Below are 13,345 nucleotides of genomic sequence, written 5' to 3' on the forward strand. Positions count from 1 at the left end.
CACAAGTATCAACCTGGACTTTTGTTAGTTTATACATAGGTGATGAGCTAATGCAAGTGACGCAGGATGATGGTAAGAAGGTGAGGCCAGGTGAGGTAAGGCGAGATGGGGTAGGCAGGCATGACAAAGGTCCCGTAGGAGTGGTGCGTCGCGCCTGGGGCTCATGGTGCAGCTACAGGAGAGGTGGCGCGCCAAGGTCCCAAGGTTGTGCAGTGGAGGGGAAGAGGATTTACAGATTTCCCTTTGATCTTCTACCGATGCATCAGACGGAAGGCAGTTGAGATTCCATGGTTCGTATAGTATGCGGCGGCTGACGGGTTTGTGCTGCAAGAGTAAAGGCGTTGACGATTTCGTACTGGGGAGGCGTCAGTATTAACGTAGAGTTGCTACCGACGATGAAGACACCCCACGAGCGCTCCACATAGGAAAAAGGAGCCTAGAGTCACATGGTAGACGTTTCCAAGCGCCAATGCACTAACATGACTACTAACACAAGTGGCTCCCGCAAGGGTATTTAAGAGTAAATAAAGTTGGCGTGGCCGCATTGTTCATTACGTTGGGCTCTGCTGGTTTATTGACCTCCTATAGCAAAAGTCAAAACTGTCGACCAGCAACGGGCACTCGAAGGTCATCTGAGGTCACATTAGGTTACCGTCAGTTGCTTAATGAAGTAATCACATTGGGCCAGGCGTCTAAAGCTGGTGGTGACTGATTTCGCCGTTGTCAAGAGAGCACACGAACCTGTGGTAGCTATGGGTAATTTCACCACACGTCTCTCATAAAACCCACCAACACGACAGCACCCTCACCAATGAACCTCCCAGGACCAACCTGTTCCTACCACAATAATGCATAAGTTCCTCTTCTCTTCCACTACCACAAACAACCTCGGTAAGACCCAGTGGTCTGTTGCTCTTCGAGTCCGGTTGTAGTCAGTTGTAAACCATAACAGCTTCCATCACCACACCTCTCACGAGGCCGAACCGAACTTCTCACCAGAGCCTACCACCACACCATCCAAGAGTGAGCACCTAACGAGAGCGTACCATCACAGCAGCTTCCATCGCGCAGTGTACCACAGTGCCACAACGAGACACTGCCATCGTCGCCAACGCTGTGTGTCGTCGTCGTGATCCCTTCCATCACATTCACACGTGACCAACCCTCTCCTTTCCCACTCGTCCCACCCTCCTCACTTTCTAACGTCTTCCGACAGTCAGCTGCGAGCCATATGTCACCGACAAGCCATTTATTTACCATGATAAACACATTACCGAAATATCCATCACGAGAGTCATCACGTCTTCGTTGATACGTGTGGCCTCCCTCCCGGTTTTCTACGAGCGGAAGAAAAGACACTGTGGCGTTTAGTACCGCTCTCAACCGGTCGTAGGATCACTAAGACCCCAACACAGTAATGGCAGATGTTGTCATAGGAGAATCATGACAGTTGCCTGCAGGCGATAACAGGTCTAACTGCGCCGGTCTCACAGCCTTGCGGAACGCTTATCACACACAAGGGTACGAACCATGACACGTTCCATTACAGGCGCCGCGGGGCAAATCATAATAATCTTACACACAAAACGACTTTAGAATCACGGTAAAAGCAACTGTCCTGTGAGGGGGGAAAAAAGAAGTCTTTTCAATCCCATTTGTTACGGCAGTTGGCTACACGCACACGCTCCACCAACACCAAGAATACCTTAAGGTTGATAATGTTGGTACTTGGCTCCTGTGCTGATCTTTAGGATAAAGCGAGAAACGACTTGTGGCAACTACATACGTGGATTGAGAAGAAGGTCGATCACAGGTGTCTTAAGAGCTTTACAGGTGTTTGAGCGTTGAATGATGCTGATTACAGGTGCGAGTAGCATTAAATGATGTTTAATTACAGGTGTTTGAGCGTTGAATGATGCTTGATTACAGGTGCGAGTAGCGTTAAATGATGTTTAATTACAGGTGTTTGGTTCATAACAGGATTTTTGGTTACAGGTGTATACGAATGATTCAGGTGCCTTTGAGCTTTACAAGAAGTTTAATTACAGATGCTTTAGAGCGGTCGAGGAGGCTAATCACAGGTGTCGGTGGCTGCTACAGGTGACTTGATATGGACATTTGGGATCTTAACGACAGACTGAACACGAGTACTGACAGGTGTCACTGCAGAGTCATCACACGCAGGTGTAGGACCACACTAGCAATGACGGGTGTTTCCTCGAGGTAGTGACAGGTGTCGACGACACAGCATCTGTCCGGGTGGGGTTGCTGAAGATGAACGAAGGTGATGGAAGTGTCATCAATTACGTCATGCATAACAATGAACACTGTTCATTTCTGGAGCTTCATTGCCTTTTCCCCATGACCTCTTTTGACCCTGGCCACTCTTGTGACCCAAGCATATACAACTCTTGATAATATTCCTATAACCAGGACAGTGAAGATAAAGGAGATAAAAAAAAAAAAGGGACACTCTGGAAAATCGAGGGAAAAATACGATGTGTTTCTCATGGGTGTTGCTGTGTCCGTCCTTCGTACGTATGTACGTACATGGCCGAATTATTAGCCAACCGCAGTTGTTTGAGAGAATATGTGTGTGTGTGTGTGTGTGTGTGTGTGTGTGTGTGTGTGTGTGTGTGTAACCAGATACACACAAAGCTCTAGGCCATCTGCTACCCTGGCATGAGGGCGATAGCTGCAAGGTTCACTTAGACTAAAATAATCCCAGTTGGCTTACTCTCCCTCCCTCCCTCTCACTCCACCCTCCCCTCCCTTCACTCTCTTCCCCCTTCTCCCATCCGGATTTTTCCACTAGAACTGATCAACACACAACTGTCAACGTTATCATAAAAAAAAAATAAACAGATTCTAAACATTCTGAGTTTCATCTCGATACACGAGCGTCTCTTGTTCGTAACATTAAGATCCTCAAGTGAAGAGAGAGATGGGGAGCCGCTGCTTCTCTCAGCCCATCCTTTGGTCTAAGGTCGAGCGAATCACATGAAACAACCAGAATCCCGTCATTACTGCAGCAGCGGAGGAGTGGCCAGCCTTCGTCGGCCGAACACGGCCTCCGGGAACCACCCAAGACCGACTGACCTGGTCTTACAGGCACGTGAGGTCTTCAGATTGCTGAGTGGAACACACACGCAACACATGCAACCATCTTATCAACAATTAAAAACAAACGATGATTGTACAACCACAAGCAAACATTTACTCCACAGTGAACAATGACAGCAGGGAAGTGCTAGAGGATAGATAGATAAGTCAGGTTCCACAGGAACCTGTGTCCCGCTCAGGCATGTGTAGGTACCGCCTTACATCTGTAACCCACTCGAACGTGTGTCGGCACCTGTGTCCCAACCAGGCCTGTATAGGCAACAGTAGATGGCAGGTGGGGCGGGCGACGCACGTGCTCGGGGGAGCTGGCAGCCACGTCCCCACAGATGCGAGCCATGCAACGCCCCGGCCCGGCCGTGCGGAGAAACCCGCCAGGTTGGTGGAGTCCGGAGGGGGTGGATGTGGATGTGGGTTGATGGGGGAGAGGGAGGGGTGGAGCCATTGTGGCCGGGAAGGGGCGGCAGGTGCACATCTGGGACACGCAAACACAGCCATCGCCGACCTACCGCCCCAAGTTGGACAGCTTCCTCATCAAGATGTAAGGGTACGCTGCTCCCCGCCCACTGGGAGACGACCGAGGATTAACTGTCACCACTTGGAAAGTAAGACAGCCGTCGGAAACACGGCTGTCACCACTGGAAAAGGGAGGGAACGGTGGAAGACATGATCGTCACGGCTGACAAGGCAAGAAAATTCTTCCCTCGCTTAAACGGACGGGAAGGATTCCCTCATCTCTGGTCCTTGGGCTCTCGTCCTCAGTATCAGCGGGTCCTCATGAGTCTCCGGAGGTCTGACACATTGAACATTATACCCAGGAATGTTAACACATCTGGCCTTGAATATCATGATCAGGTTTTTACTGCTCCATGACCTCCCGATGAATACAATAAAGGCATTTTACATTCTCGTTTCAGGCTTCGTGCTGACTACCCGTTCATTATGCCCTTCATTCAGCTCATTCTTCCCTCAACCAAGTCATCGTTCTGGTGTTTACATGAGTCGATCTGCCGTGGATATTTCCTTTCGTCTCCCATTGCTTTCCCCCCCGTCTCTCTCTCTCTCTCTCTCTCTCTCTCTCTCTCTCTCTCTCTCTCTCTCTCTCTCTCTCTCTCTCTCTCTCCAGGGAAGTATATACTCCAGGGATGAATGTACACATCCTGTGTCTTAACGACGTCAAATTCCCAGCAAGACAAGAATCTAATTTCCACCATAAAGTAAACTCAGGCTTCATCAGAATCTCAATAACTACATCATTTACTCTCAGCATATATATATATATATATATATATATATATATATATATATATATATATATATATATATATTTTTTTTTTTTTTTTTCATACTATTCGCCATTTCCCGCGATAGCGAGGTAGCGTTAAGAACAGAGGACTGGGCCTTTGAGGGAATATCCTCTCCTGGCCCCCTTCTCTGTTCCTTCTTTTGGAAAATAAAAAAAACGAGAGGGGAGGATTTCCAGCCCCCCGCTCCCTCCCCTTTTAGTCGCCTTCTACGACACGCAGGGAATACGTGGGAAGTATTCTTTCTCCCCTATCCCCAGGGATATATATATATATATATATATATATATATATATATATATATATATATATATATATATATATATATTCCATGTGTGGCGAGGTGGCGATGGAAATGAATAAAGGCAGACAGTGTGAATTGTGTGCATGGGTATTTATGTATGTCTGTGTGTGTATATATATGTGTACAGTGAGATGTATAGGTATGTATATTTGCGTGTGTGGACGTGTATGTTATATACATTGTGTATGGGGGTGGGTTGGGCCATTTCTTTCGTCTGTTTCCTTGCGCTACCTCGCAAACGCGGGAGACAGCGACAAAGCAAAATAATAATAATAATAATAATATATATATATATATATATATATATATATATATATATATATATATATATATATATATATATATATATATTGCAGCCAAAGTTCTCTTGATATCGATGAATATCTTCATATAAACTTTCATTATCCTCGCCAGGGGTCTTGCTTGGTGTACTGCTGGTGTTGCTGGCGGTGTCAGAGGCGAGCACGTGCTCCTCAGTCCCCACCCAACTGGTTGGTCAGGCAATTCTGTAACATCTTCCTGTAACGTTCACATCACACAACGCCTGGCTGTTACCCGCCGTTACGAAATGTTTACTGATGATTTAGCTCTTCATCGCCACCATTAAGTGTTTACTTTCCATTCACTGAGGAAATTACAGGAGCGGCGGCCTTCACAGCCAGCAAAAATAACAGCTCTTGAACCTGTCATTCGCTTATTAGTTTATCACTCTATGTAAGTCCACTGTACGACTACCAGTCCTTGCCATGTATATACCAGCACCAGAGTATGTACATACCTGGATCACTATTAATGACCCGACCTACACCAACTCCATTAATATGACTGACCCATTATACCTTAACACTGGCTAGGTGTAATTACCATCTACATATGTAATACTCAAGGGCATCAACGCATGCCCACACTACTTTCCTGTGGGCTTGGTAATTGCCTCTACCACACCCACAACTGGAGCTATAGCCAGAGAGGGGCCATGCGTCTGTTGCTCTCAGTGTACCATGTGTCATCCACACCACACCTCAGGTGTTAAATGGCAGCACTCTGTGGTGAGGAATGGGACAGTGCGGTGGCTGCGTGGCTTGGAGGGAGGAACGGCATGAAACGGAGAGGGAGAGGCGACAGGGGTGTAGATGAGAGGCTGCGGGAGGTGAGGCATGGATGTCTACCTGCTCACCTACTTACGAGTACGTGTCGATGTGAGCTTCCGTGGCGTTGTGGTCTGCACTGCTGACAGTGAATGAAGTAAGCCTAAGCTGGAGTACTGAATAAGACAATCGGCTCCAAAGCAACCCAGTTTTTCATCTTCCCTCCGGAGGTGGCAAAGTGGGTAATTATCAAAATCCGAATCCGATATGGTAATGAATAGAGCGTACACTTGCCCGTGTTATGTCGGCCATCAGAAACAGCGCTTGATATCTAAGGAAATGATGGACACTTCTCGAGCGAGAAGGTCCTAGGCAGGGATGTCCTCCTTTCTGCTGAAAAGTCTGTGTGAACCCCAGATATATGAAAGCATGGCGGGAGAGTCGCACCGTCGACATACACGGACCACTGAGCGACCCAGTCCCTGCAGCGAAGGGCTGCCTCCTTATACCAACCACTGTGTTCAGTGGTAGACTTACAGGCCCAGCAGGTGGTGATTCGGTGGTCCGCCACCGGCCATTCTCCAACCCTGACATCTAAGAGCTCCTTTCATGAGGTGGCGTTATGTCTCCTCTAAGACTTCAGGCGGTAGCCAAGTCTTCGCAAAAGCTGAAGGAAGCGGAGAAAGCATTCTCTCAACTTTTTCAGATGCTTCAGGCAGTATGAAGACCTTCAGGAAGTAGAAGGTTCTCCTATAAGACTTGGGAGGGTTGATATGCTCTTTTCTAAAGCTTTAAGTAAGGAAGTCTTGTCTAAGGCTTGAGAAGAGATGTCCCCGAAGGGATCTCTCACCCGTTGCCGTATGTGGATCAGTCTGACGAGGGTTACCAGGTGTCCTGATAACATACTGGTCTCATGCAAAGTATTCAAACACAGTAAATCCTATAGCAGAAGGAGGACGAATAGGAGGGGGAGGATCAATTACCGTAGACCACCGAGATACTCTCCAATCCGCCCGTCAGGAACATATGGCTGCGACACAGCGCAGCGGACCCTGGTGGAAAGTAAAGTCGTGAGGCATCGCACGTTTACTTCCCTGAACCTCAGGTGAACTAGTTGGTGGAGACCCTCTTCCTTACCTCAAGCCGCAGGCTCACTTACCCCCAGGATATAACGAGAACCACAGCTAATGCACAATACGAACACTGGTAGTCAGACGTGAAAACACAACTTTCCCAACACTGTCCACATTATACGTCATGAGATTACAAAATCATTTTGCAATTTACGTTGAGGGGCAAATAGGAGAACCAACACTGCCTGCCCGTACATGTGGCCACTTTCCAGGTACCGAAGCTGTCTTAGTTGAAATACCTTAAGTAGAACATATGTAGAAATGACTCTTTAATCAGAACAAACATGGTGGACAAGTCTTCTTTCTCCAGGAAGTGCAGAAGAACTTAATGTCTTTAAATATCCCAAAAACAGTGTCAGTCGTTGCAAGAGGAGGGTTGGCTGAGCAGCTGGTCGACAGATGCGACAGAGACGTGTATTTGTAAGTGAGCGCTGGTGCGGACTCTGAACCCATACACCGCGACCATTGTAAATGAAATCCTACAGCAGGATCCATAGGAAGCAGGATACTGATGTGACTCAAGGAGGAAGTTCATCGCCCACTCACGCGGGCCCTGAGGCACACGCACAGGGTGTTTAAGGTCTCCCTCCCTTAACTCCCTCCACTTGACCACTGAATTCAAAATTTCGATAAAGAAACCTTCGGTATTTTCTTTACATTTTCACTGAGGACTTCCTCACGTTATGTCAACGCCCTCCGGGAGCAGCAGCACCAGGAAATTCGATGTTCCCGACATGAAGACAGTAAATGCTACAGCGTTTATTAAGCTCAAAATGTTCATGGGTTTTGTGCAGTAGCATAGGCACAATGCCTCCTAAACACTCGTATAATACGTCGCCTCGTTACCCAGACTGGACTGCCTTAACGCTGTCCTACTACCCACGCCACTAATTCCCACATCCTCCCGCCATCATCGCCACTAACTTCCACATCGTAACCACAAGCTCTTACAACCTCAAATCACACACACGCCACTAAACCCTGTCGTGCCTTCACCCTCCTCACCACAAACTCCTTTCCCTCCACGCGCACGCACGTTCTCCTGCTTCCTGCTGAGGTAACCCGTGCAACAGACTGACCAAGTTCCTATATTTACTTCAGTCGGCAGAGTTACCCGCCTCCACGCCCGCGGGGTGTAGGCTACACGAGACGTGGGCGTGACCGCTGCTGCTGCTGCTGCAATGTGATGTTGGTGATGATGAGGGCAATAGTGGTGATGGTGGTGGTGATGACGGTGGTCAACCAGGGCCAAAAGACAGAACAGAGGGACGTCAGGGTAATTACAGCCGCTGGAGTGGTGGACGTTGTGACACCGTGTTGCTGCTGCTGCTCCTGGTCGAGGAGCAGTGATCGAGGAGCAGTGAATGTAAAGGTGTTAGTGAGTGTTGAGGACGATCAATGTAGGGAAGGTGGCGATGTTAATAATTACGATCATGGTTGTGGTTGTGGTTATACGAGTGATGTTATCAGCAGATGTGATTGTTATTAAGTTACCGAAATAGTAATACTAGTGGAGGCTCACTGTAGCGCCGTAAATACAACGACTACACGAAATGTTTACGTAATAGTATCAGCAATACTATCTCTCGTTGCTATTCCTGCGCTGGGATTTGCAACAAGCAGTAGCAGGAACAACACTACAGGTTCAAATGAACCTGCATCGCTCATCTGCGCGTTAAACATGCTACATCATTCGGTGACTTTGTGTTAGAATATGACTCATTAGCATGACTGAGAAAATGTCAAAATTAAATATTTCACAGAAGGAACAGTAAAATATGCTCAAGAACCCATAATCATATAAGTACAGTTCACACGTGATTCAAACATGATACAGAACAAAAACAGTGAAAAGATGCCACCTTCCAAGGCCACCCTTACCAAGTTTGGTTCACTCTGCCCTGATGGTTTCTGATGAGAAGATTTCTACGCAAATGTCTGACTAAACAGACCTCATTTGCACAGCCAGCAAAAAAGAGAGAAAAAAAAAAGAGATAAAACTGTAAATCTGATGATACAATATATATATATATATACAGTATGTTAAATGACCTTTAATTCTCTAGCTACAGTTGAATTTTGAACGAACTCAGCCATAACGGAGAAGTTATGGCTACTTGAAGATTTTGCTGTTTTAGTCAGTGACTGCTGAGTGGTGGTCGTGAACAACAGGGTCCACCACCGTGGTTTAAAATTCGTCCAGTGATGTCAGAGGAAAACTGAAATATTCAGAGTAAACAGTCGGACGACGCGCCCCAAACGATGCCAAAAGCTTACATTGTGAGCCTTTGGCCAGATGGACTATAAAGCAGTAGCAACACCTGTAGTTTCTAAGAAGGAGCATAAGTAGTAGTAGTAGTAGTAGTAGTAGTAGTAGTAGTAGTAGTAGTGGTAGAGGGAAGCAGCAGTGACAATATCCTGGGTGGTAGCAGGACCAGCAGTTTCCTCTGCAGTAAACCTCCTCGATGTAGCAGTTAAGTGGTCCTCACTGTAACGCATGTACGAGACGCCTGGGGTAGAGCGCATAGGTTCGAATCCTAATTGCTGAGGCAGTCGATCCACAGTCTCCTCAGCTGTTCGTCCTTCCCTAAAAGGTGGGTCGATAAAATAGGTACCTGGCTTTGCCTACAATATATATATATATATATATATATATATATATATATATATATATATATATATATATATATATATATATATATATATATATATGTCGTTACTCAGGTGGCCTTGATTGAGCGTATTCATAAAAAACGTTAAACTACCCAGGTCGCCTGCAAATCGGGGTCATGGCCAGACCTAATGGCAGTAATGATGCCTCGATGATGCTTGTTACTCCACGCCATGGGCAGGGCCTCTGGTGTGTGCGTGTGTGTGTGTGTGTGTGTGTGTGTGTGTGTGTGGACGTTCGTCAGTATCATAAATGGTTAACAGCAAATGCTCTGTCGCCTGCCTGGGTTAGCATCAGCGTCGATGGGAGACATACCTGGATATGCCCCAGCTGTGGTATGTGTCTTGGAACCCAAGGTCTCCCGTTCATGTTCCCTCGAGCACGACATACTACCCTTGAGAACGTCGGTAGGATCCTCGGGTACGATAAACTGGCCTTTTGCTCCAACTCTTAAGAATCAGGTACGACCCCTCATGCCCCATAGTCGTACCATCGTGCTCAGTGGGTCGTGCCGTCAAGTTCAAGGGTCGCTATCTCTCGACATCCGAGGGGCATCGAACCATTTACGCAGCAGTTCAGGAGGTCAGGCGGTAGTAATTGGCTGCATTAACGAAGCAACTATATAACGGGCGCGGAGAAAACGGTGGCAGGTGGCAGCTCGAGGCACAAGACCCACATGGTCACCGCGGGGAGCAATGAGAGGCGACCAACCACTCTCCTGCAGGGGCCGAGCGTGAAGGCGGCCGAGGAGAAATCTGTTTGCAAGACACACTGGGCAAGATTACTGTAAACAGTTTGCAAAAAAAAAAAAAAAAAATGCGACTAAATGGTACAAGATTAAGAAATAGGTCAATAAACATAGAGATGAATAGATGACTGGGTTGTTAAAGGTTCGGCGGCCACACCTGTCTCACGGAACAAGGTCGTATAGGAGGGTCGGCAACCAACCACCTGCCCCACGGACCACGGCTACACAGGAGGGTTGGCAACCAACCACCTGCCCCACGGACCACGGCTACACAGGAGGGTCGGCAACCAACCACCTGCCCCACGGACCATGGCTACACAGGAGGGTCGGCAACCAACCACCTGCCCCACGGACCACGGCTACACAGGAGGGCCGGTAACCAACCACCTGCCCCACGGACCATAGCTACACAGGAGGGTTGGCAACCAACCACCTGCCCCACGGACCACGGCTACACAGGAGGGTCGGCAACCAACCACCTGCCCCACGGACCATAGCTACACAGGAGGGTTGGCAACCAACCACCTGCCCCACGGACCATGGCTACACAGGAGGGTTGGCAACCAACCACCTGCCCCACGGACCATGGCTACACAGGAGGGTTGACAACCAACCACCTGCCCCACGGACCACGGCTACACAGGAGGGTCGGCAACCAACCACCTGCCCCACGGACCATAGCTACACAGGAGGGTTGGCAACCAACCACCTGCCCCACGGACCATGGCTACACAGGAGGGTTGGCAACCAACCACCTGCCCCACGGACCATGGCTACACAGGAGGGTCGGCAACCAACCACCTGCCCCACGGACCATGGCTACACAGGAGGGTTGGCAACCAACTACCTGCCCCACGGACCATGGCTACAGAGAAGGGTTGGCAACCAACCACCTGCCCCACGGACCATGACTACACAGGAGGGTTGACAACCAACCACCTGCCCCACGGACCATGGCCACACCAGACCCGGGGGTACCAGGTACAGCAGGCGGGTCAAACGAACACTTCTCATAACGCCAGTTACCACACCCATGACCTGTAACCACGGGTAACGAGGCTCCGTCTCCATTTCCAGCCACCGCCGACAAAACACAGGCATTATGGACCTAAAACAGACCTAAAACAGCACGTAATCTGACAAAGCAGACGCCAACCAACGCCGACGCTGCCACCTGCCGGGAACGTGCGCCACATACAGTCGAAACATTACAAATCTTTACGACATTTGTCTTCGAGTTTCTCGCTGATTGGTTTAGTGACTCAGCTGATCCCCCCGAGGCACGACTAGTGGGAGGGAGAGAGAGAGAGAGAGAGAGAGAGAGAGAGAGAGAGGTGTCGGGAGGGAAGGCGGGGAGGGTCTGATGTGCTAACGTTATAATGAGAAATGCACGAGTGTAGCGGACGTCCTTGTTGGCTTCAATATACGAGGGAATCCCAACCTGAGAGTGTTGGTTAGCTGAATAAATAGAGAATCCGGAAGTTTTCTGATGACCTGAGCCTCCTGTCTGGCTGCTTGCCACACACACACACACACACACACAAGCACACACACACACAAACACCAATCCCAGTTCAAGTCAATCGACGCGATTGGACATTCGGGCCTTTAGCTAGCGTGTTGTAAGGCATGTTCCTCACACAGAGGAAGTACCTGTGGCACACACACACACACACATCACTGTCTTACGGTAGTTTTCATTCCCTGATCAATCTTTACCATGGCACCTTCTTCCAGGGAAGCAACACTGTACTCGATGTCTATAGATATCATTTTCATGTCACTCATACGAGGAAAACTGATACATATCAACCAAATGAATACATTATTCTCCCACACCGTAGCAGCCCTGGCCGCCTAGCGGACGGAGGGTGTGAACTTGACTCCCTGTGAACTGGTAACACTGCCCATCCCCGTCTTCGGCAGTGTTGCCGAGTGAGGAGCGTCGCCTCAAACCTGTGATCACCTCGTCGTATACCCGATCATTTCGCCTCGCTTCCCACAGTCCCCGCCACGCGATGGGTGCTTGCCCGAGGACCTCAGCCAATGCAGGAGGGACGGCAGGCGGCCACGGCCTCCAGGTAGGGAATTACCCGGACGGCTACAATAACGTGGTGGGTCGGTGGTGTGTGTGTCTGGTAAGGTCGGGACGACCCCTCACGTTATGTCGGTGAGGCCGTCGTCAGACCCGAGGGTGCTCAAGGCTGGAGATCATCGTATTCAAGGGTGCCTGACGTAGGTGGGTGACCGACTCAAACATGAGTTTTAATCACGTTCATCAAAGCGAAAAATATTAAATGTCATGTTCACAAATGACTATAATGCATAAACCGTTGTATCCCATCAGCGTACTGAAGTGTAAACAAAGACTGTATTGTCTGCACAATTGGACGAGTCTGTTTCGTGCGGTGGCACGTGCCAGACCTGTACTGTATCATGCCGCCAGGCGCGACGACGAGTCTCTGGTGAGTGTCACCTACTTGAATGCCGACACCCCGAGCTGACACATGGTACAGAGGCTCGGCACCAGTGACTGAGCTTGGATAATAATATCTCCATGAACCAAAAATCAACATGATACATATTGTGTTACGTATATACAAGTCATTCTCGATCATGTAACGATAATGACAGCTTCCTGAGGCCATATACCACCCCAGTGTGAGGATTGTGGACCTCAATGCTGTCATACTGTATCCAGAAGGAAAGGAACAGGAGAAAAGAATGTCGGGACTTCCAATCGTAACACAGCAGGAATTTCTCTAACTCATCCAACCATCCCAATTTTCGAAGAGGATAATGTAATCATAAACTCTCCTCAAAAAAGAACTATCTAGATTACTTTTGTGTGTATCTCGATGCGTGAGGTGTTCAACAGAAGACGTCTCTCGTCTGCCGTTATAATGAGCGGTACAGGCAGGGAGACACAAACTGAGGCGTCCTCGCCTACCGACCCACACGACGTCCTGGGGCTGGA

General features: G+C 48.6%; 1 protein-coding gene across 5 annotated transcripts in view; it reads right to left on the bottom strand.

Annotated features, from left to right (window-relative positions):
- Positions 1-13,345, bottom strand: part of LOC139766552 (uncharacterized) — a 157,350-nt gene that overhangs the window by 1,781 nt on the left and 142,224 nt on the right. The window lies entirely within an intron of this gene.

This window comes from Panulirus ornatus, chromosome 58 (assembly GCF_036320965.1).
Source record: "Panulirus ornatus isolate Po-2019 chromosome 58, ASM3632096v1, whole genome shotgun sequence".
NCBI classification, from domain to species: domain Eukaryota; kingdom Metazoa; phylum Arthropoda; class Malacostraca; order Decapoda; family Palinuridae; genus Panulirus; species Panulirus ornatus.